This window comes from Elephantulus edwardii, unplaced genomic scaffold (assembly GCF_000299155.1).
Source record: "Elephantulus edwardii isolate Elephantulus edwardi_28Jun2011 unplaced genomic scaffold, EleEdw1.0 scaffold00068, whole genome shotgun sequence".
NCBI classification, from domain to species: Eukaryota; Metazoa; Chordata; class Mammalia; order Macroscelidea; family Macroscelididae; genus Elephantulus; species Elephantulus edwardii.
In genome coordinates this window covers 1,993,297-2,014,345 of record NW_006399818.1, presented here as the reverse complement: position 1 = coordinate 2,014,345, position 21,049 = coordinate 1,993,297, and the positions used below count along the sequence as shown (strand labels likewise).

The following is a 21,049-nucleotide window of genomic DNA, read 5'->3' as shown; positions in this document are numbered from 1 at the left end:
ATGATGTCCTTCTCCAAGGACCTGTCTCTCCTTACAACATGTCCAAAGTATGTCAGACGAAGCCCCAGAATCCTTGCTTCCAAGGAGTAGCCTGGTTTAACCCTCTCCAGGATGAATCTGTTTGGCAAACAGAAAAAAAGGGGAAAAAAGATACAAATAGTTCAGTTAAGGAATGATAGAGGTAACATCACAACAGAACCAGAGGAAATTAAATCTATAAGAATATTAGGCAAAACTCTACTCTGATAGATTTGAAAGCCTAGAGGAAATGGACAAATTCCTTGAAACTCATGCCCTATCCAGATTGACACAGACAGATATAGATAGAACAATTGAACAGACATATCACAAAAGAAGAAATTGAACAGTCATAAAAAGACTCCTCCACAAAAAAATGTCCTGGATCAGATAGCCTCATAGCTGAATTCAAACATTCAGAGATTTATTACCAATTCTACTTTTTAAAAAACAACAGAAAAATAAAGAACTCTTCCACAGACATTATGAAGCAAGTGTAACCATAATACCAAAACCAGGCAAAGATGTTACAAAAAAAAAATAAAATTACAGATCAATATCTCTTATGAGCGTAGATGCAAAAATCTACACATTAAAAAAAATAAGATTCATCATGACAAAATGCGGATCATAACAGGTATGCAAGGATGGTTCAACATAAGAAAAATAATAAATGTAATTAAACACATTAACAAATAACAAGAACCATATGATCCTAGGAAGTGAAAAAGGAAAGGCATTTGATACAATCCAACACCTCATCCTGATTAACACACTCAACAAAATAGGAAGAGAAGGGAATTTCTTCAACAAATTGAAAAGTATATATGCAAAACCAAGAGTCAATATCATTCTCAATGGAGAAAGACAAAAAGCATTTTCCTTGCAAACAGGGACCAGACAAGTACCTCCACTGTCACCACTTCTATTCAATATTGTATTGGAAGCTCTTGATAGGGCAATACAACAAGAGAAGGAAATAAAAGACATCCAGCTCAGCAAAGAGATGGTTAAACTGTTGCTATAAGCAGATGATATGAAAATTTACATTGAAAACCCCAAGGACTCTACAAAAAAAGAATCTGTTAGAGCTAGTGGACCCATTTAGTAGGGTAGCAGGATACAGGATCAGTGATCAAAAGTCAGTGGGATTCCTCTATAGTAACAAAGGGAACTCAGAGAAGGAAATAAAAAAAGAAATAACATTTACGATGTGTTGTTATTGTTGTTATGTGCCATCAAGTCACTTGTGACTCATAGCGACCCTATGTACAACAGCTCTAAAACCTACTCTATACCGTGCCAACTTTACTGTCTCTGACACACCTCCTTCATTACCCAAGTCACTGAATCAATCCATCTCATCAATGGTCTCCCTCTCTTTCTCTTTCCCTCCACCCTTCCAAGCATGATGTCCCTTTCCAAGGACTGGTCCCTCCTTGCAACATGCCTGAAATATGCCAGGTGAAGCCTCAGAATCTTTGCCTCCAAGGAACAGGTTGGTATCACCCTCTGTAGGACGAACCTGTTTGTTCTCCTGGAAGTCCATGATATATTCAACACTCTTCTCCTGCACACAGATCAAAGGCATAAATTCTCTATCATCCCTAGTCATTGTCTAGCTCTCTGATGCATAGCAAGCAATTGTGAAGACTATGATCAAGCGCACCTTATTCTCCAGACTGATGTTGTTGCTCTTCAGTATTCTGGAAGCAATGGTAAAGTTTAGTGGAGCAGCAAGCAATAAATGTTGAAGAGGATTTGGAGAGATGGGAACTCTCATACACTTTTGGTGGGATTGGAAAATTGTACAATTACTCTGGGAAACAGTTTGACATTTCCTCAAGAAGTAGAACACAGAAACTCCATATGACCTAACTATTCCACTACTAAGAATATACCACAGGGAAATTAGAACTGAGACAAATGGAGATTTGTATAAATGGATATTTGTTCATAACAGCATTAATTTACCATCACAAGAACATGGAAACAACCCAAATGTTCAACCACAACTGAATGGATAGAGAAATTGTGCTACATTCACACAATGGGATACTATGCAGCATTCAGGGGCAATGATTTCAAAAAATACTACATAACTTGGAAGAGACTGGAGAGCATCATGCTGAGTGAACTAATTCAGTCTCATAAGGACAAATACTGTATAAAATCATTATTGTAAAAATAGAAGGATAACTATTAATAAATATATATACCCAAAACAGAAAGGGCTTGGAGCAGAGGAGTGAGGATGGGTAGAGACAAAATCACACAGTTGCACAATTTAGTGGGTCAGGGGAAGGAATAAAGGAAATGGGAAAGGAAGATCCAGCAGGGATCTGAAAAGACAGCGTAATTATGGACATTGTCCAATGGTGATTCATTTTAGAAAACACAATTTGTAGGATTCATTGTATGAAACACAATGTGAATGAAGAATGGTGTGAAAGACAATGTATATGAATTTTGTAAGCAAAACAATAAAATAAAATTTAAATTAATTTTTTAGATAATTATATAGGTTTTAAGTACATTTATAAATTTAATATAGTTTATTTCTTTTAAGCTAACACTTATGCAGGCACATTATCAGCAATTTATGTCATTAATTCTTACAGTGACTCTGGAAGATAGGGAAACTGAGGAGGAGATAGTAAATTGCATAAGCTCACATAGATGATATTTGACTTACTTTTTAAATCTGTAAAGTTTGGCTCCAAATTAAACTTATGGCACTTAGCTACTGTGTTGATTCACAAAACTCAGACTCATTTCTGTTGAGTCAGAACCAACTCATAGCTGATCCTCTATTGGCATTTTGGGAGGCTATAAATCACCTAGGAGATTACCCTGCTTTCTAGCTCAGAGCTACTGGTGGATTTGAACTGCCAGTAGAGTCAGAAGCAACTCATAGCTGACTCTCCACTGAGTTTCTGGGATCGCATGGGAGGATATTACCTATCTTTATCCTGAGAAACCACTGGAAGATCAGAACGGCCAGAGAGGCTCTGCCTTTGGGCCAGCAGCACAGCTCCCTAGAGACTATGCCACCAGAGCTCAGTAATGGGAAAGCTGATGAGCAAAACGTCACAGATGATGGTAGATGTAATGGAAGCAGGTGGGCGTTCTGGCTGCTTCTGCCTTCTCAGAAGACGAGGTAGGGGGTTCATCAGTGCAGAGTGGTGGAGGGGGAGGTATTGGAGCGTTGAGGAGGGTGAAGAGGTGAAATGATCCTCCAGGAGACCAGGCAAAGAGAATGGCATTCCCATTAGCATGGCAGCGTGGTCAACCCCATGAGTCTGAGATCACTAGGGAGTAAGTATAGATATGTGAGAGAAGAGAGCTGAAGACTAAGTCTGACAGGCTGAGTTTACTGTGGAAAGAGCACAGAAAATCTCATCTGAGTGAGACAAACTATTTACTTAATAAATTGGGAGTTAGAATCCATATTCCTCCAATGTTGAACTAATAATTAATTAATAGCATCAAGTTCAAAATTTTATCCTCTCGACCAGAATAATAGTTTAGTGTTACATCATTCCTCTCTAAATGGATGTTTGGTGCCCTTTCCCTTCCAAGCGTTACCTAAATTTCCTGAAAAGCAAAGCCCCAAAATGTAATTAATTATCAAGTCTGAAAAGCCAAATATAACAGTAGCTAATCATGCATAAGGCTTTCAGGCTGGTGAGTACATCAGGTTTAATTAGAAACTGGACAAGGAGTGGTGCTTGGTTAATGCTTGTATATGGTGTTGCTTTAAACTGCAATTGATTCAATGGCACCTAACAGTAATAACAACGATGATTATCAGTAGGAATCATTGGGTGGCATCCATAGTTAAATGTGGACAGGGTTATACTGGATTATTACCTGAAAGTTAGGTCTCAGAGGGGCCTAAGAAGAAAAGCTTAACCATCTGCTTCTGAGAAATTGCCAAGAGTTGGAATAAATTCTCTGGCAACAGGCTGGTTAGCTAGTAATTATCAGTAGGATCATTATACAAAATTTTTATATCTCCATGTTGGTGCTATTTTTATGTGCCATTGAGTTGGCACTGACTCATAACTGATCCACCAGCAGGTTTCATAGGCTATAAATCGCATGGGAAGAGATCACTTATTGTTTTCCTTAGAGCAATTGGTAGATTCAAAACACCTGCCTTTGGGCTGGTAGTGCAACTCCTTACTCACTAGACCACCTCAACTCCCTATCCTATCTCCATAGGAGATAGTGCTGGTTTTGATAATCACTCCTAATAGTATCATTAAGAAGCTCTGGTGGCTTAGTGACAAGCACATGTGCTGCCAAACCAATGGTAGTGGTGGTTGCTGTTGTTAGGTGCCATCAAGTCGAGTACAGCTTGAAGTGACCCTATGAACAGCATATGTGAACCATGTCCTGTCCTGTGCCGTCCTCACAATCTCTGACACCCTCAAGCCCATTGCTGAAATCATTGTGTCCATCCACCTGGTTGAGGGTCTTCCTCTGCTTCATCATCTCTCCACCTTTCCAAGCATCATGCCTCTCTCCAAGGAAATAGCCTTTCCTAGCAACACGTCCAAAGTATGTGAGATAAAGCTTTATCATCCTTGCCTCTAAGGAGCACTCAGGCTGAACTTTCTCCAAGACTTCCCTGTTTTGTTTTGTTTTGTTTTGTTTTGGCAGTCTGTGTGCTAGTGAATATTTTTCTCAACACCACAGCTCAAAGGTATCATTGCTTTGTTCTGACATCCTCGTTCATTGTCCAGCTCTCAGCACAAGTGAATGAAAAGACTATAGCCTGAAGCATGTGTACCTTAGTCCTCAAGCTAACATCATTATTCCTCAGTGATTTGGAGAGGTTTCTGACTGCAGACTTTCCAAGCACTATACGTCTCCTGATCTCTTTATTGCTGGTACCAAGCTTACTGATTGTGGATCCAAGTAAGATGAAGTTGTTGACAGTCTCAATCTTTTCTCCATCTATCATGATGTTGTCAATCGGTCCAGCAATAAGAATATTTATTTTCTCAACATTGAGAGGTAATCCATAGTGAAGGCTGCAGTGCATGATTTTCTGCAGCAAATGCTTCAAGTCCTCTTCACTTTCAACAAGCAAGTTTGTGTCATCTGCATAGCAAAGGTTATTGATGAGTCTTCCTCCAATCCTGATGCCACATTCTTCTTGTCAAATAATTTGCTTCTCAAATAATTTGCTCAGCATACAGAATGAATAGGTTGGTGAAAGAATACAGCCCTGACTCATGCCTTTCTTATTTTTAAACCATGTCTTGTTCATTTGCTGTGTTTGCAAAACAACTTCATGCTACATTGTTTGAACACACCAGTGTCTCCATGGGAGAAAGAAGGGTAATCTCCTTTAGTGCAATTTACTGCCTCTGAAAACATCCTGAAGTGTCAGCTATGAGATGGCTCTGACATGATGGTACCTAACAATATTACTACTGGAGTATTAATTAAAAATAGACTGCTTTTGTGTATATAAAGGGATAGACTTTTTAAAAAAAAGTCTGGCTTGCTTTCTGATATCAAATGCTTCTCAATTATTAATTGATCCTAGTACATCTTTTCCTCTGCCCAATAATCCGACCACATCCCTGTTCTCTCCATGAAGCTACTGATTCAGCTCACTTCCCTTCCCTGATCAGAAAATTCTCAGGCTAAAACAGGCACAAACGTCACGTCACATCCTTGGCATTTGGACTAGCAAACCTTAGTCTTGTACAACGTAAGATGTCGAGTGACATTGCTAGTCTTTGTCCACTAATGTCAGGATCCCATCACCCCAGACAACCAAAAATGTCTCCAGACACTGCCAAGTGTCATCCGCCTGGGTGGGTGAAGTGGGGGGTGAGGGTTTGGGAGTTGGAGAAGGATTCCAACTTTCAGATTATTATGACAATTCCCATGAGATAGTAATTCGTAACCAACTACTTGAAATAAATGATGCACAGAATTAGGGAACTGGGACAATTCAAGGAGATTAGCAACCCTTCTGTCAACAGATATACATTTGCTGTATCCAGTACCATCCTCTTGACTGCCGCCATGCTGGAGCCCACTGCTGTAGTCACTCACTGTGTCAGTCCATCCTACTGAAGGTCATCCTCTTCTCCACTACCCCTCTACTTTCCCCAGCTCCACTACCCCTTTACTTCCCCCAGCTCCACTACCCCTCTACTTTCTCCAGCATGCTGCCTTTTTCCACAGACTGGCCCTTCTTGACAAAATGCCCAAAACATGTGAGAAGATGATTTTCCATCTTTGTTCCCAAGGAGTGTTCTGGTTGCACTTCTCCAACACAGATTTATTTGTTATTTTGACAGACCATGACTATCTTATTGTTGTTGTTAGGTACTGTCAAGTATGACTCATCGCAACCCGATGAACAACAGATTTGAATCCAGTCCTAACCCATGCAAGCTTCATCATTTCTGACACACTTGAGCTCACTACTGCAGTCAGTGTGTCGATCTATCTGGTTGAGGGTCTTCTTCCCTTTCACCGACTCCTCTACCTTTCCAAACATGGTGTCCCTCTCCAAGGAATAGCTTCTCTTAACAACATGCCCAAAGTATGTGAGATGAAGCTTTGTCATTCTTGCTTCCAAAGAGTACTCTGGCTGCACTTTCACCAAGGCATATCTGTTTGTTCTCTTGGCAGTCCATGGAATATTCAATACACGAATCCGTGACTGGGTGGTGGTGGTTGTTGTTATGTGTCGTAGAGTCACTTACAACTCATAGTGCCTCTATGTATAGCAGCTCTGGAGCTTGTCCTATCCTGAGCCAGTCTCACTGACTCTGATACCTCTACCCTCATTACTGTAATTACTGTGTCAATCCATCTCATCTGGGGTCTTCCTCTCCTGTGCCTTTCCTCCACCTTTCCAAGCATGATGTCCTTCTCCAAGGACTGATCTCTCCTGGCCCCAAGCCCACACTATGTGAGTTGTTGTTGTTATGTGCCATTGAGTCGTTTGTGACTCATAGCGACCCTATGTACAACAGCCCGAAACCCTGCTCTATCCTGTACCAATCGCACTGCCTCCGACACACCCATCCAGATTACCCCAGTCACTGAATCAATCCACCTCATAGAGGGTCTTCTCCTCCTGCGCTGTCCCTCCACCCTACCAAGCATGATGTCCCTCTCCAAGGACCTGTCTCTCCTTACAACATGTCCAAAGTACGTCAGATGAAGCCCCAGAATCCTTGCTTCCAAGGAGTAGCCTGGTTTAACCCTCTCTAGGATGAATCTGTTTGTTTTCTTGGCAGTCCATGGTACATTCAATACTCTTCCCCAGCACCACAGCTCAAAGGCATCAATTCTCCTTCTATCCTCCCTAGTCATTCTCCAACTCTCTGATGCATAACAAGTGATTGCAAAGACCATGGCCTGTATCAGGCACACCTTAGTCTCCAGAGAGACAATGTTGCTCTTGAGTACTTTAGAGAGGTCCCTAACAGCAGACTTTCCCATCGCAATACGTTTTTTTGATATCCTGGCTGCTGGTACCAAGAGTGTTGACCATGGAGCCGAGCAGAATGAAGCTGTAAACAATCTCAATCTCTTCGCCATCCATACTGATGCTACCAATTGGTTCAGTGGTGAGAACCTTTGTCTTCTTGACATTGAGCCTCAGTACATACTGACGGCTGCAGTCCTTGACCCTCTGCAGCAAGTGCACGAGGTCCTCCTCAGTTCCAGCAAGCAGGGTTGTGTCACCTGCATAACGCAGATTGTTGATAGATCTTCCACCAATCCTAACACCACACTTCTCCTCATAGAGCCCAGCCTCTCGGATAATCTGCTCTGCATACAGGTGAGACAGAACTTCAAAATTCTAGTCTTCAAGGATGACTGGGTAGGACTATGTAAATGTGACACGTTTGTTGCCCATGAAGGGGATTACATAGCTTGCTAGTAAAATAAAGTAAGTGATATCCTTCTGGTGGAAACATGCAAATAAGTTCTGTAGAATGCTAAGGGTTTGGTTGGTTTGACTTTCCCATCAGGTTTAAATTGAGCATGCCCAGAAGTGGAAAATGAGGATCTCAATACTGTCAATAAAAAAAGAACCAGAAAGTTTAATGTATCCTTTGAATCTGTGTCAACCAGAGACAAAGAACTGTGACATTAGATAGTTGTAATGACCTCATTATGTCAACACAGTCAGACTTGTCATCAGTGCTAATGAAAAATTTACGTTGGAATCCTAATATATAAGCGGTCATCACGGATTCTAAATCGTTTTGGTTTAAGGATAGTGTAGCCTAGCAAAGTATTAGGAACACTTCAGAGCCAGGTGTCAATTTAGAGTGAGTCTACTAGTTAAGATAAGGTCCTTATTCAAACTTGTACTCTTTCTTACTGATAAGTGTTCTTTTGACTTCCAGTAGTAAGGGCTACTGTTCCCACCAGCCTTTTCTTTGTTCATGAACCACGTTCTGTGAGACGGTGATCAGATTATCAGTAATAAGCAGCTCACACTTATTTCAGGCTCACGATGTGCCAGGCATTCTTCTAATCACTTTACAAATATTAACATATTAAATCTACTCAGTAACTCTATGGAATAAAGTTTTCTATTCCCTCTTAACATATGGGGAACTGAGGCATTGAGAGACGAAGTATGAAGCAGGAACAATGAGTTTAACAGGAAAGCTATGACCTTTGAGGTCTGAAATAAGGAAGGGGGGAAATTACTTCAAGAGATACCAGAACAGAAAATAGTGTGTGTGTGGAAGTGATAGGATTTCCCATTGTCAAGGCCCCTGCAAGACTGACTGCTGCTTCATGAACCGGAAGTAGACCTGCTGGGGTCAGCCAGCCCTGGCAGCATGATATGGGCTTTTGGTTCTCTTTGTCTTGACATCAGGACTACAGGGACTAGGATGCAGGCAAGAGAAAGGAGGGTGGGTAGGTAGTTGTTCCTCAGAATTGATAGGGAGCAGTTAGGCAGGTAAATATTGTCACTATTCTCAACTCCAGTTCCAGCGTGTAGGGGAGGGGCTTGTCAGCCTACAGTGACCTTCACAGGTTGGAGAAAGAGGGGAAGAGGAAGCACATTTTTGTTGCTCCAAGCCAAGGTTTCCTGAGGGTGGGGCTCCTGTTCTTTCTGGAGTGTCACGTTTTCCTTTCAGGCGCCCCCGCGCACACACACACACGGAGACAGGTACACGCATACCCACACAGAGACTAGATTCAGAGATTGTAGATTCTTATAATAACTCGGTTCTCAAATCCTCCTGAACTTTGAAAATGAAGCCTCCATTCTTATCTAAAGACTGACTTCATTTCCCAAAGTTGGAGCACAGGCTTTAGGAGAGCTGGGCCCAAGCTTAGGCTTGTATGACTTTCCCTAATTTCTGGCTTCAAGAGTAGCCATCATTATAAGCCTAAAATCTCTCTTTTGCATAAAGCACCTGATGGCCTAGCCCCAAAGCAGGACCTCTATGTTGATTGTTGTTGTTGTTGATTCTGTTTCTTGGGAGAAAGATGAGTGATCGCCTTCCATGTGACTTAACGGTCTCAGAAACCCGATAAAGCGTCAGCTATGCGTCAGTTCTGACTCAACAGCAATGAGTGTGAGTTTTCTCGTTAGCTCTGTTCCTCTCTCTTCATTTCTGTTTCCTCTTCTCCTGGTCTCCTTAGAATCCACTCAGTTCTCAAAGTACAGCCCTGAAGCGTGCAGAAGTATCCTCAGGTCCAGCCAGTGTAATGAACTGCAGGCTTGGACATCCTCGGACATCTATAACCAGGCTCCAGGAATCTTCTGGAACTGAGCTAGGTTAATTGGTGCAATTCTATCTTGAGAAGCAACCTGACCTGTTTGGGTGTTTGTGACTTTAAGTGAGTCTTGTTGAGTCTTATCATTTGGGAAAATAAGAGCAATACACGTTTGCCTTATGACCACGGATATTTAAGCAATTGGTAGGTAGTGCACCTGGTGAAATTCGCATTGTTTCATGGGCTCAGTCTTTTGACTATATTTGTCTTCCTGTACTTCTTTCCAAGATATCCCCTCCCTTTCTAGATCAAACAGTGTGATCTGGTGTTGTCACTGAGTCAATTCTAACTTATGCCAACCCCATATGTTACAGAACAGAACAGCTCCACAAGGTTTTCTTGGAGCCCTGGTGTGGTAGTGTTAATGTACCAGGCTGTTCTGGTGGCCTAGGGAGAGTAAGGAGTTGCTCTCCCAATCCAAAACCACGCAGATTAAATCCACCAACTGCTCTTCAGGGGAAAGATGGTCCATCTCCTCTCACATGACTTACTGCCTCTGAAAATCCACTGGAGGGTCAGCTATGAGTTGGTTTTGATGTGACGGTATATAACCACAACCAAAATGGCAGTAGTGTGAGTCTCCCAGCTGCTCCATGGGAGAAAGATGGGCAATCTCTCCCTATAAAAATCTATGGCCTTGGACACCCAGTGAAGAGTTACTATGAGTTTGAATGGATTCAGTGGTGGTGGATTTGGTTTGGTCTTGGGTAATCTCTAAGGTAGAAGATTTGCATCACTTTCTTTTGTAGCTGGGTGAATTTGAACTACCATTCAGCTAGCATTCACTGTGTTAGTGCTGTTAGGCCTGAATGAGTTGTGTAAAACCCATAGCCACCCTGTAAACAACAGCTCTGAACCCTGCACTATTCTGTGCCATCCTCACAATCTTTGACATATTCCAACCCATTGTTGCAGTCCCTGTGCCAATCCACCTGCTTGAGGGTCTTCCTCCTTTTTTGCCAACCCTCCAACTTTCCAAGTCTGATGTCACTCTCCAGTGAACATCCTGTCCTAACAACATGCCCAAAGTATGTAAGAAAGGTGATAAACTATGCTTTATCACTTTTGCATCCAAAGAACACTCTGGCTCCACCTTCTCAAGAAAGATCTAGTTCTTTTGGCAGTCTGTAGGATAGGCAGCAATCTTCTCCAACACTACAGTTCATAGGTTTCAATTCTTCTCTCATTTTATTCGTTGTCTGGCTCTCAGATGCATAGCAAATTATTGAAAAGAAAATGGCCTTAATCAGGTGCACCTTAGTCCTCAAATTGACTTCATTGCTCCTCAATAATTTGGAGAAGTGGAGCTGTGGAGTTCTCCAGTGTAATATGTCTCCTGATTTCCTGACTTGCCTATCAGCCCAGTGGTGAGATGTTGATGTTGAGATGCAATCCATATTGAAGGTTGTCTTGGAGGCTGTTATTAATGGATGAGTATAATCCATTTACTCAATGTGAGATTAAGAGCTTTGGTGGTGTAGTCTGTAGGGAGTTGTACTGCTAACCCAAAACCTGATCCTCTCTGATAGTTCAAATCCACTAATGGCTCCAAGGGAGAAAGATGGACACTCTCCTCTTGTGTGATCTTTACCCTCAGAAACCTAATAAAGGGTTGTTGTTGTTGTTGTTGTTGTTGTTGTTGTTGTTATGTGCTGTCGAGTTGTTTGCAACTCATAGTGACCCTATGTACAACAGCCCTAAACCCTGCTCTATCCTGTGCCAATGGCACTGCCTCTGACACACCCATCCCGATTACCCCAGTCAGTGAATCAATCCATCTCATAGAAGGTCTTCCCCCCTTGCGCCGTCCCTCCACCCTCCCAAGCATGATGTCCCTCTTATTCCAATAAACGTTTGAAAATAAAGTGCTTGAGAAAACTACAAGGTCAGTATAAGAGAAGAAGACTCTCAGTGAAATGGTCTAGCATAGCGGGCGCAACATAGGACTGCAGCAGGGTAGAGATTTTGAGGATGGACCAGGAAGGGGCAAGGCTTTGATCTGCTGCCCATAAAGTAACTTTTGAGTGGTGGTATACTAGGTGGCACCTAACAACAATAAGAAGAAAGGAGATTTTGCATGTAGATAGTCCTGCACTTCTTTTTTTTTAAGGTGAAAAATAGGTAATATTTCTATTTTAATGCAACAACAGTCGCAGATTCAAACAAATTAGTCTGATTATTTACTCTGTTACAAACAACTATAATGAATGTAAACTTTGGCAGTGTATTTGTCAAGAATCAAATGTTAACAGATTTCACGTACATGGTTTTGAATCTGTAGAGGAAGATACAATTTCTTCAGCATATGTGCCAATATCGGAGTCTTCCACTTTCAAATCTTCATCAGTTTCCTCTTCCGACTCAAATTCCTGACTGCTCAATGATTCAAAATTACCCAGAGCTTCATTCTTCAGTCTCAGTCAGTTCTGCCGTGTAATGTACATGCTGTGCTACTTCTGCCAATTCTTTATTCTCTTTCTTCAACGAGCAATTTCACTGTCTTTCTCTTCAATTTCTTTATGAAATTTTGCATTTTTCTTAAGTGTTTCATAGAGAGCCTTCCTTCATTTTTCTGCTACTTCTTTCCAATACTGAGAGGATGGATTTTCTTTAACCATAAGATCAAATGCTTCCTGGTTGACTCCTCCAAGATTTTTATTTTCATTATATTCTGGGCCATTAACAACTCCAGGGCTGGAAGTCTTAGATGTTAATTGGCCAGTTCCATGTTTTCCTTTGTATATGCCTTTGGCAACTCACATTCTCTTCCAACAAGAGATCCAGCAGCTGAAGGCTGAATCATCTTCAAAGTTCTTCTTGAGAAAAAAAACTATCCTGTATATTCTCTTGGAGTCCTTCACGTTTCTGCTTCAAATTGTGATTCATTATACAGCTGATGACAGTATCTGGCCCATGAAATGTGGGAGGAGCTGGAGCGCACTGTCTGCACTTAACTTCTTAACCTGGGGCTACTCAGTTTCCCCATCTATAAAATGGGAACAATGACAACTATCCCAGAAGTTTTTCTGAAGGAATTAAATGAGACACACTCTAGATGATAGATAGATAGATAGATAGATAGATAGATAGATAGATAGATAGATAGATAGATAGATGTGTGTGTGTGTGTGTGTGTGTGTGTGTGTAGTTCTTGATTATCAAAATTCCTTTTAGGAAGGTAGAGCTGACTTCGTTGAGAAAATACTTTGCTAAGTACTGGGAGCAGAAACAGAGATTCTTGGAGCAAGATTGAGGCGGGTCTGCATGGAGAAAGACAAAGGAAGGATTTTGCTTGCAGCTCTCAGGAGGAAGTGGGGGCCATGAGAAGGCAGAAACCTTGAGCTCCAGAAGTGATTCCCCTCCTTGTGACACAGCCCTCCCTCCACCAAAATTTCAAGTCAGGTTTATCAGTCCTTGGGATATTTGAAACTAGTGTTGAGAGAAACAAAGGGGGTTGAGTTCTGCCTCCAGGAAGCTGGGGCCAAACTGTGATAGTATTCACAATAAAGAGGATGCAGGAGAGTACAGCTAAGGAGGGTGGACACAGCAACCCTCTTGGGGGGAGTTTTTGACCAGTGAAGTAGGGGTTAGACCAAGTTCAACCACATATTTGAAGAGCAGAGGGTCCTACCTGACAATGTAGTTTGGTAGGCTAGAAACTGGAGCTTAGTACTTTTATTCCCTTCTCCACACATTTTTCAGTATTTCCTTCTTGACCTTCAGTCTCAATTTAGACCTTACTATTTTTAGGAAACCATCTCTGGTTTCCCAAACCTATGCTAAAGCTCAAACTCTGAGTCCCTCCCATGTATTCTCATTATAAGGATTTTTCACTCTGAGTTACAGTTGCTTTTTTGCTTGCCTGGTCTCCTAAAAGACATTACAGTCTGAGACCATAGCCAGGCCTTTAATGATACTGTGTTTCCAAATCTGGGGCTGTATTTTGCACATGGTGGCTCTCATCAGCAACATTGAATCAATTCTGGTCCACAAATGAATGAAATATTGCTGAATCCTGTGTCACCCTCACAATGGCTAGTGTGTTTGCGTCCTCCCTTGTGGCTAGTATGCCAACCTCACCAAAAGTGTCCCACTCCCTGTTTGTCCTCTATTTCACCAAACATGTTGTCCTCTCTGGATCCATCCTGGTGATGCAGCTGAAGCAAATGAATCAGTGTTCTAGTATGATCTAGAAGGTTTCCATTTGGCTCATGTTTGTACATTTATCAGGCCTTTCTTCTTAGGCTTAGTCTATAAGCTTTGCTGAAACCTATTCACCCTACTTGACCCTGATGATATATAAAATATCTGTGTCATAGCTTTCAGTATAATGCTGTTATGTACCTTGGGACCGAAATATATCCATAGTTGACCCTCCAGTAGGTTTTTAAATCACACAGGAGAAGACTGTTCATCTTTCTTCTACAGAAAAACTCGTGAATCCAACCCCACATGCCTTTAGGTTAACAGTGTAATTCCTTAGTGCTAAGCCACTAGTACTTCTTAGCTAGAAACACAATAGAAGCACATTATTTGTAGGAAAAATTGATAGAAAATTAGTAACTGACATGGTATGCTCATAGCAACTCTTGGTTCAATGAATGATGGTATCAAAGAAAAAGCACAATATCTCGTTGTTGATGTTGTTGTTATGTGGGTGTTGTGCCATCCAGTTGACTATAACTCATAGCCAGCCTGTGAACAAAAAATCAGAATCTTACCCTATCCTGTGCCATCCTTACCATCTCTGATATACTCGAATCCATTGTTACAATCATTGTGTCAGTACATCTTGTTGAGGATCTTTTTCTCTTTCTCTGATGCCCCCATCTTTCTCAGCAGGATGTCTTTTTTTCTAAGGACTGGTACCATCTGACAGTATGTAAGATGTATGTGAGATGATGTTTCACCATCTTTGTTGTAAGCAGCACTTGCTTGTACTTCATCTAAGACAGATTTGTGTTTTTGGCAGTCCGTAAGATCTTTAGTACTCTTTCCAGCACCACAATTCAAAGGCATCAATTCTTCTTTTTTTTTTTTTTTTTTTGTCTTCCTTATTCATTGTCCAACATTTAGACACATAGGAAGCAACTGAAAATACCATGACTTCCATCAGGCACACCTGAGCATTTGACCTGAGAGCTTTGCTGCTTAGAAGTTTGGAGAGGTCCTTGACAGCAGGTGTTCCCCGATACAATGAATATTTTATTCTTTGGCTGCTGATCCCATGGGTGTTTATCCAAGTAAAATGAAATTGTCAAAAACTTCAGTCTCTTCTCTATTATGATGTTGTCTGTTGGTCCAGTGGTGAGGATTTTTGTTTTCATGATCTAATTCATATTGAAGGCTGTAGTGTTTGATATTCTGTAGAATGTGTTTCAAGAAGCAAGGTTGTGTCATCTGCATAACAAATGTTTGCTTAGCATACAAATAGTATAAGTATAGAAAAAGGATTCAAATCTCTGGTGTCTTGTAAAACCCAGTTTTGAATTTGGACTCTGCCACTTAAAAGCAGTGAGCTTTCAGGCATGTTTCTTAAGCTCTCTGAACCTCGCTGATCTCTTCTGTAAACAGGATGTATAGCACAGGGTCAGTGTGGACACTTAGCACAAGGATGTGTAGACAGTGTGGCCTGGAACACAGTCAGGGCTCTGTAGATATTGGTTCCTCAACTCAGTCTCTTGAAATTGATGTGTTTATTCCAAATCACTAATGAAGATGGATTATGTGAAGCAGAATGTAGCATCAGGATTGGATGAAGATTCACCAACAAGTTGTGTTATGCAGATGACACAACCTTGCTTGGTGCAAGTGAGGAAGAATTGAAGCACTTGGTGCAGAGAATCAAAGACTACAGTCTTCATTATGGGTTATATCTCAACATCAAAAAAGCTAAAATCCTCATCACTGCCCCAAAAGGCAACACAGAAAAGACTAAAGTCAGTGATTTCCTTTTTCTTGGATCCTCAGTCAAAACCTATAGTAACAGCACTATAAAACCAAATGTCATATTTCATTGGGAACATTTGCTGTCAATGGCCTCTTTAAAGTGCTAAAGAGCAAGGGCGTAAATCTAAAGACTAAGGTATGCCTAACTCAAGCCATGATATTTTCAGTTGTTTCATATGCACCTGAAAACTGCAATTAGTAAAGAAAAATGAAGAATCAATATCATTGAATTTTGGTGTTGGTGGAGAGTATTGAGCAGGGACTCTTCCATATATGAAGAATATATATCACTTACTATCAAAAGAACAAAGTAGTCTGTCTTGTATGTAGTGCAATCAGGTGCTTCTTAGACACAAGAATGGTAACACTTCATTTCACATATTTTAGACAAGTTATTAGAAGTTGTCAGTCTATGGAAAAAGACATCATGCTTGGAAAAGTAGAAGGTCAGGGAATGAGAAGACCCCCAACAAGATGTACTGAACAATAACTGAAACAATGGGACAATGTATGGTGGAGATCATGAGAAGGACACACAGTAGGAAGAGGTTTCAAAGTCACTCACTATAAGTCATAATTAACTTGATGGCACCTAACAACAAGAACATTCCATCCACTTGTCTCCACCGATACAAAGCCATCAGCACCTTACAAATATCAAACTTTCTCTCTTTATTCCCTGCTTTCCCCCGCCTCTGATTTATTAAATCATTTCTCCATTCATAGTTGGGACTTGGCCAACTACCACCCATGGGATAAATCTAGCCCTTTTCCTTTTTTCATACAGCTTGTGAACTAAAAATGGTTTTGACATTTTTAAAGTGGTTATAAAAGCATCAAAACAGGCATAATATTTCACAGCACATGAAAATTATATTAAATTCAAACTTTAGTGCCCATAAATAAAGCTTTATTGGCACAGAGCCATGCCATTTATTTGCTTATTATTTGTGTCTGCTTTTGCTACAGAGGCAGAGTTGAATTGTTATGACAAAGACCACATGGTCCACAAAGCCATAAGAACTTACTATCTGACTCTTTACAGAAAACATTTCCTGACCTCCATTCTAAGCAGTTCCTGTGATCTATGATTATTAAGCCCTCTTACATACAGGTCAGATGAGGTTTGTACTGTTATTAGAATAATTTCGTATTTGAGGAGCCTGGAGTAGAAATAGGTTGAATACAATATTTAAGGTTACAAACCTTATGCTTTGCAGAGTTGGTCCCAAATGCGTACTGGCTCTCAGGTAATAAAGTACTTGGGAAGAAGGCTGGGGGAAAATTGGAGATAATCTTGTATGTGACTCTGGGTAATTTTGCCTTGAAGGTTCTTGATTAGAAGAATGACATGGTGAGGTAAAATCTTCAAGTGATGACTGGGGTCACTGAATTGAAGGAGTGACAGAATGGTGGGGGGGGTATACTAGAGGCTTGGTTGTTGTTAGGTACCTTCAAGTTGAGTAAAAGCAGAGGTTAAGAATGTGAATGCTAGAGCTGAGCTTCCTGGATTTCCTCACAGCCATGCACATATTATCTATGTGACTTTGGTCAACTTATTGTCACCATGCCTAATTTCCTCAACTATAAAATGGGAATCATTGGGAGTTGGAATTTGGCAGCAACTGACAACAACTACAACATTAAAATGGGCATAATAATAAAATCAAGACTCTACCTTATGGGACTGCCATGAAGATTGGAATGACAATTGTCATCTAATCAGGAAGCATGTCTTTGAGGAACACCGAAGTTCCCTCAGTATTAGCTGTAGAGGTGGTTTTGTGACAGTCTCCTCTTCCTCATAGAAGACTCAGGCTTTATTCTCCACCAGTGCACCTCCTCTATAACTGCCATGTATCTGGCAGAGGAAACTTGCATGTTGTTAGGTTGTTGAATAGATTTCAATGGAGCTTCTACACTGAGACAGATCAGGAAGGAAGGCCTAGCTATTTGTTTCCAAAAACCCAAGCAAGGAAAATGGGATCCCAATGGTTCCATGTGATCATGGTACAGAACTAAGCAATATTTCACACAGTTGTACGTGGGATCACGATGAGTGGAGAAGTGACTTGATGATAGAAAATAGGAGTAATGATGGTTTCTTCTTATTACTCATCCTGATAAGACTCAGTGGTCTCTCTTGGGAAATGAGGATCAGAAAGAGGAAAACAGACAATAAGACCCCTGAAGGGCACTTGGTCTAAAGTGGAGATGGGAGCAGAGCGGTACCTGGCAAGTCATATAACGAGAGACTAGATAGAGGTATGTCAGGGAGCAGAGTTGAGGGAACGTCACTTCGGGCTCTACCTTCTTTGGCTTGAGCTCTCAAGCTTTCTTAGCACCACAGGCATCCTGCTGGGTCTGCTCCCATCCTCCTTTCTCCAAGCACTCCTGCTGCACTGAATGGATAATAATATGAATACAGGCAGGTTTCCAAAGCACTGGCACAGAGCTATGTGTGGAAGACTGTAAAATACAAATTGGCCCAGAGTACAAGGCCACTGGGAAGACCTGGGCAAGTGTGGCCACTTCCTCGTGCCAAGTCACAAAACAATAAATTTACATGGGGCACTATCAATCCCAGAAAAGGGTATCAGGTTCCAACCTAGCACCTTTACTTACTAATGTATCTTTGTCCACCAGCTGCTATGCAGGAGAAGGAAGGGCAATCTCTTATCATGCAATTTACTGCCTCTGAAAAACCCATTGCAGGGTCAGCTATTGGTCAGTTCTGACTCAATGGCAAAGAAAGACAACGCAATGTACCTCTGAGATACAGCAAAACTCCAAAGCAATTGGAAATTTCGCCCTATTGTGTGCCATCATCTCCTGCTTAACAAAACCAAAACCACTGCCACTGAGTTAATTCCAACTCAGGGAGACCCTGTAGAAGTAGAGCTGACCCCTAGGGTTTCTAAGGCTGTACTCTTTTTGCAAGATTACCAGCTCTTTTTCCCTTGGAATGGTGGCCTACATGGACAATAACATGAATATAGCTAGTGGGATTCCACTACCATCTCTTCAGTCAGCAATTGAGTGCTTTACCACTGAACCACCAGGGCTCCTTCATCTCCTGCTTACCTTGGTATTTTTTTATTATCACAAACTATTTTCTTTGAATATAGACAATTTGAAGACTAGCATGCACCTGATTCAGGGCCTTGTCTTTTTAATCACTTGCTACATATCAGAGAGCTGGAAAATGAATAAGGATGACAGAAGAAGAATTTATGCCTTTGAGTTGTGGTGCTGGCGAAGAGCACTGAATATCCCATGGACTGACAAAAGAACAAAGAGGTATGTCTTGGAAAAAGGGCAGCCAGAGTGCTCCTTGGAGGCAAAGATGGCGAAGCTTCATCTTTCATACTTTGGACATGTAGGTAGGTGAGTCTATAACTTGGAAAGGGATATCATGCTTGGAAAGATGGAGGGTCAGTGAAGGAAGGAAAGGAATATCCCCAACGAGATGGATTGGCATGGTGACTTCAGCAACGGGCTCTAGTGTGCCAGCGACATGAGGATGGCATAGGACAGGGCAGAGTTCAGGTCAGCTCTTCATACAGTCCGTATGAATCACTGTAAGTTCAACGGCACCTAATAACAACAACATTTTTTTGCTTGTTATGTATCAATATGTACATGCATGTTGTTATTGTTATGTGCAGTCAACTTAAATTCATCGTGACCTTATGTACAAAAGCTCTGAACCCTGATCTATCTCGAGCCAGTTCCATTGTCTTTGACACAACTACCCCCAGGACCCTGTCACAGAGTCAATCCATCTCATCCAGGGTCTTCTTCTCTTATGCTGTTCCTCCACACTTCCAAACATGATGTCCTTCTCTAAGGCAATTAGTTAATACATAAGAAATTTCTTAACACAGTGCCTAATATGTATGATTTTCAATATGACTCACTCATTACTATGCATATGAGCGCTAGTGACCTAGTGATAAGGAGCTGTGCCCCCTTCTCAAAGGTACATAGTTCGAAAAGATGGGCAATCTCCTCGGGTGTGATTCACAGCCTCTAAAAAGACCTGGAGGGTCAGCTATGAGCTGGTTCTGACTCTGTGGCGCATGACAACAAAAATATTCATATATAAGGAAAATTATGATTACATTGTCTTTATTTGTAAAATGTATTTTGGAAATAAAAAAGGAAGGAGAACCATGAAATCATGATGTATGCATGCGTTCGAATACTATCTAGCTGAGTGCCAAGTCCAGACTTTACTGTCCCATCTGTAAAATGTAGACAAAATTGATACAGTAGGATTCTACTGTGAGAATCAAATAGAGGGGAGATATGAAAAGGCTCTGTAAGCTTAAAGTGAACTTTAAAAAGAAGGAGTGGTTCTTGTTATCAGGAGTAGGATTAATGCAGCACAAAAGAAAAGCCACACCAGCTGCTGGCAGCAGAGACTAGGGCAACAGGAAGAGGATGGCTAGGCTTCCCCTTCCAGCTCCTTGGTCCAAGCCCAGAAACTCCACCCAGGCTGGAGAGAGGAAACCAGGCTGGCTCTGAGGCACCCCAACCACGCCCTCTTTAGTCAGATGTTAAAACAGCACTCTGCTTGTTGTTATTGTTATGTGCTGCCTCTTGTACCTATGAATCTGTTGTGACTCATAGAAACCCTATGTACAACAGCTCTGAACCCTGCTCTATCCTCTGCCAGCCTTACTGTCTCTTACACACCCACCCGCATTATCCCAGTCACTGAATCAATCCATCTCATCAAGGGTCGTCCTCTCTTGCACTGTCCCTCCACTCTCCCAAGCATGATGTACCTCTCCAAGGACTGGTCCTGCCTTGCAATATGCCCAGAGTATGTCAAACGAAGCCCCAGAATCCTTGACTCCAAGGAGCAGCCTGGTTTAACCCTCTCTAGAACAAATCTGTTTGTTTTCTTGGCAGTCCATGGTACCCTTAATACTCTTCTCCAGTACCACAGTTCAAAGGCATCAATTCTCCTTCTATCACCCCTACTCCTTGCTTATTGTTGTTGTTGTTATGTGCCGTCGAGTTGTTTCCGACTCACAGCGACCAGTACATGGATTTCTCTTACTTCTCTCCCAGGTCAGTTTGTATTTTGGGTTTTTTGTTTGTTTCATACTTTCCTTTATTGACATTATGTTTCATGTGATCATTCCCATGTTGTTGTTGTTGTTATGTGCCGTCGAGTAGTTTTCGACTCATAGCGACCCTATGCACAACAGCCTTAAACCCTGCTCTATCCTGCGCCACCCGCACTGCCTCCGACACACCCATCCCGATTACCCCA

At 41.5% G+C, this 21,049-nt stretch overlaps 1 pseudogene; it reads right to left on the bottom strand.

Annotated features, from left to right (window-relative positions):
• Positions 1-12,068: 12,068 nt before the first annotated feature.
• Positions 12,069-12,699, bottom strand: LOC102869740 (annotated as a pseudogene).
• Between the last annotated feature and the right edge of the window lie 8,350 nt (positions 12,700-21,049).